Source organism: Bidens hawaiensis, unplaced genomic scaffold, assembly GCF_021521415.1.
Source record: "Bidens hawaiensis isolate Kalapana, Puna unplaced genomic scaffold, B.hawaiensis_p1.1 tig00027767_1, whole genome shotgun sequence".
Taxonomy (NCBI): domain Eukaryota; kingdom Viridiplantae; phylum Streptophyta; class Magnoliopsida; order Asterales; family Asteraceae; genus Bidens; species Bidens hawaiensis.
In genome coordinates, this window is record NW_027494501.1 from 234,350 (window position 1) to 238,859 (window position 4,510).

General features: G+C 34.5%; 1 pseudogene; it reads right to left on the reverse strand.

Moving 5' to 3' along the window:
* Positions 1-484: 484 nt before the first annotated feature.
* Positions 485-3,767, reverse strand: LOC143575868 (protein FAR1-RELATED SEQUENCE 7-like; annotated as a pseudogene).
* Positions 3,768-4,510: the final 743 nt, after the last annotated feature.

Here is a 4,510-nt window from a genome sequence, read left to right on the forward strand (position 1 = left end):
GCACACGTTACTTAATTAAAGGAGACAAACTCAAGCTCGTCTCGTTTTAACCATAACAATAAAAATACTAGAAAATCCTAAAGCATATCTGTTACAACACATAAAAAATTCGTACAACGAAATCAGCCACAACTTATTTCATCCCATAATACAACCTTCCATAGAAACATTTCTTAACAAGAGCTCCAGATACAATCCAGCTCAGTGAGACCCACCTGCATTTTCTCCGTCACCGGCGTCAAATTCCCATAGCTGCACATTACTCCATCAGCATGAACCGGCGACTGTGAGGGCGCTGCACACTACTCCATCAGCATGAACAAACGACATTGAGAGTTGAAGTTGTTGTGTGAGGCAGTGGCGAAACAGGGTACGTGATGTTGGCCCGTTTTGTTTTAAAATACTATATTTTGACCCATCTCAATTTATATTTTTACGTTTTGACCCGTTTAAATTTATATTTTCTTGAATTAAGCCTGTTTCGTTATATATTACTATATTTTCACCAGCTTCTAACCGATACGTTTCGACTCGTTTAAGTTTGCATTTCTATATTTTGGCCCGTTTCGTTTTATATTACTATATTTTCACCCGGTTCTAACTGATACGTTTCGACTCGTTTAAGTTTGCATTTCTATATTTTGGCCAGCTTCGCTCTATATTACAATGTTTTGACCCGGTTCTGGTTTATACGTTTCGACTCATTTAAGTTTGTATTTCTATATTTTGGCCCGTTTCGTTTTATATTACTATATTTTCACCAGGTTCTAACTGATCGAATTGATATATTTTGTTTTCTACGAGCGTATTTCAACAAAAAAACCATTGCAACAATTTCTCTTAAAAAACCATTTCAACATAAACATACTGCCAATAAAATATCAAAACTAATAAAAAATGAAAAGATCTAAAAATTGCATCAGCAAGTTTATTTCGTGCACTACTCAAAGAAGTGCCACCATAATAACTCTCCAAAACTATCAGCTCTCCAAGTTGATTCACATATCATCCTTCTCTTCCCACTAACGACTCATCGTCCTGCAAAAAAAACTAATGTAAGTACCATACTAACAACCACTATTTATTAGTAAATACATATTTACCTTCTTTTTTTTCGGACATCCGGTGATGTAATGTCTCGGTTGTTTGCAATAAGAACAAGTTTTCTTTTTTGGTGCTTCCAGGGAAGACTTGATTCTAGTTGCACTTTTGGGACGACCTTTATTATTTGTTTTAACTTGTGGATCACGAATAGAAATTTGAGGCATCAAGTTTACTTGCGAACTTCCCACATTAAAATTCTGTACAGCACATTCCAACTGTTTGGAATGTGTTTGAACACTTTGTTCTTCTAAAAAGCTTACCAAGATGGAATTTAGTTTCTTTATTTCACATGGGGAATCTCTTGCATGTTCAATTGCTTTTCTAAAGTTTGATTGAACACACCATAAAGTTAACGCACTAACTTTATTTCCAGTATTTGTGTCTTCGATCGCAATCGTGTGATTATCAGATTTATACCTAACATCCAGTGTCCACCTAGGTAAAATATAATGATCAGGAATGGTTTCAACATTTCTCTTCTTCAACACATATAATATATGCTTGCATAATATCCCGTCTGTTTCAAACTTTACACATGAACACGTTACATCTATCTTATCTGAGAGTCGAAAGGTAACAGTTCTCCAGTATATTTTATCAATATCAAGTTGTCCAACCTTATATTTGAATTCTTCTAAAGTTTCGCTTATCGTCTCATGGGTTAAATTAAGGGTAGCTTCGGTCCATTCTTTCTTGAATATATCAAAGAGCTTCCTAGTGTAACGTTGACTTTCTTTTTTCTCTATCATACTTACAGAAGAAAGATTCGGCTTTGAGTCCATGGTCCTTAAGTCTTCATCGTTTTCGGAACCCCTTCGGCAAGCAACAACTTTATCATACTGGATCACAAACTCATTCAACATGGTATTTGAATTCACAAATCCATCAAAAAAACAATGAATGCTCTCGCTTCTTCCACTGATGTCATGCCAGCAAAAAAAAAACAATCTTTCAAGAAGGCTTTAGCCCAATACTTGCGTTGATTATACATCTCTGTTATCCAACTACCACTTTCAAATTGGTATTTACCACATAAAAATTCCCATTGATTTTCAAATTCTTCAACAGTATTACTCTTTATCCACTGCTTGTATGGCTCTTCAATGTCACAATAACGAACTGTAAGTGCTCGAAGATGTTCAATCTGATGTTTCTTTATATGCCATGAACAGAAAAGATGTCGGGTTTTTGGAAAGACTCTTTTAATTGCATTTCCAATAGCTTTGTCTTGATCAGTAATTATTGCCAATTGATGCTTATTAAACATGCACTTTAAGAAATTTTCAAATAACCATTCAAAAGTCTCTTGTTTCTCATTCTCTAACAGCGCACCAGCAAAAAGCACAGATTGGCGGTGATGATTCACCCCGACAAAATGGAGCAAATGGCATCATAAACTTGTTGGTCATATATGTGACATCAAACACAACAACGTCCGCAAATTTTATATATAAGTCTCTTGATCTCCCATCTGCCCAAAAAATATTTCTAGGAGACCTATCGTCAAATAAATCGACAACAAAATAAAGGTCACGGTCTTCTAGTAATTTATCTTGGAAATGTTTAATAAGACCATAAAACTCTTTACCCTTGTATTGTTTTCGTTGTTCTCCTAAGATATCAGAACATTGTTTTGACGTAACATCATTTTCACTTGGATTTTTCATAACAAGGTCTCAACCCGGATTGACCAAGTTCCAACATCAGAGATTTGCAAACCAGTGAGCGGTGAAACTTCCCATGAGACCTGTGTTTCATTACCTTTGTTGGACTAATGGTTAGTTCATGGTTGTGTGCATTGTTAAATGCATCAACGGACCATTTCCCATCTTTACCTTTTGAAATCCGAAGAAACGCTTCACATCCGGTCCTCAAATCCCTGCGACGTTTCTTAGTTTCTCCCGCAGAACCATCACGCTTCAAATCTTTAAAACCCTCTTTGTTGCATACATATTTCCTTCGATAAGCCTCATTTGTTGTTTTATTTTTATGAGCCGCACATTTACGTATTCCAAAACCATGTAAAAACCCATAACCATTATATAATTCATATGCGTCATCAGGAGTATCGAAAACCTGCCCAATTACTTCATTTGTTACTTCTTTTTCAACCCCAGAATCCAAGTTTACAATTTCTGTCTCCTCTACTTCAGAATTGGAACCGTTATTTGTGACCAAATACCCGTTTGCATCATTATGTTCGATAAGATTTCTTTCAAAAGCTTCAGTCTCTGATTGAACTGTTACTAAATCCATTATGGTGTGGATTTCCTATATCAGCAAAAGAAAAATATTGGAACATGTAAACTGATAATCAACAAGTGAAAGAAAGAATCAGAGAATCAGAACGTGGATTAGTACACAAACTTCTTAAGACTGATTGATTAACCACTTTGCTGATCTAATCAAGTAAATAGAGAGAAATAGGAGATACAATCATAGTATATCAGAACCTACCTGATCGATTATAAGAGCACGATTAATTGCTTTGTAGTCTACTGCATCAATCTTCGTCCTTGTTAATTGTTAATCGTTCGTGGTTTGCAATGAAGCATAAGAGAGCAAAGAGCATGTACGTGTTTTTCTATGTAATTGATTTATGTTGTTAGGGGTTTTATTTTTTTTTTATCAAAACTACATAGTTTTGATGGGTTTTACGTGTAAGGTTACACGGTTTACAGCACCGTATTCACTTTCCCCAAATAATCTAGAAAATCGATTCGGTTTCTTCGGTTTTTATTACATACAAAACCAAAACCAACTAGTTCATTTTTACAAAACCTAAAACCAAACCATTAGTTTTGTTTCAGTTTGATTTTTTCAGTGTGAACCTTTTCAGTTATTTCGGTTTCAGATCGGTTTTCTCGGTTTCTTGCACTCCCCTAATGTTTATATATATTTAGTTGATAAGTTTTTTATTCAACCAAAAGTAAGTTTGAAAAATTTAGAAAGTTTGAACCTATATTTTATTTTCTATTTAGTATGAAAAAAATGCTAAAATCAATCAATAATTGTCACACCCTCATCTTAGGTCTAGGCGTGTGACCAACAGTTGGTACCGGTTGTTGTAAATGAATCAGAGTTATGAATTAAAACAGAAATATTTGTGTGGATTAAAATATTAATATTTACATAACAAAACACGGGATTATAAAATACCCGTTTGATGTTTACAAAAAATTACTTGTTTATATAAAACCACCATTTAAGTTTAATTTAACAAAATGATCACTTCGTTTCCCTAAGCGCCTATCCTTCATTGCCTGTAAAACAGTTTGAAAATACGTCAGCAACACATGCTGGTGAATAAGCTAATGCATAAAATATTTTATTTACTTAATTACCCTCGAGGCATAACTTAGGTCTCGGCCCATCATGGCTTAGGAATAATCAAGTTAAAAACAAA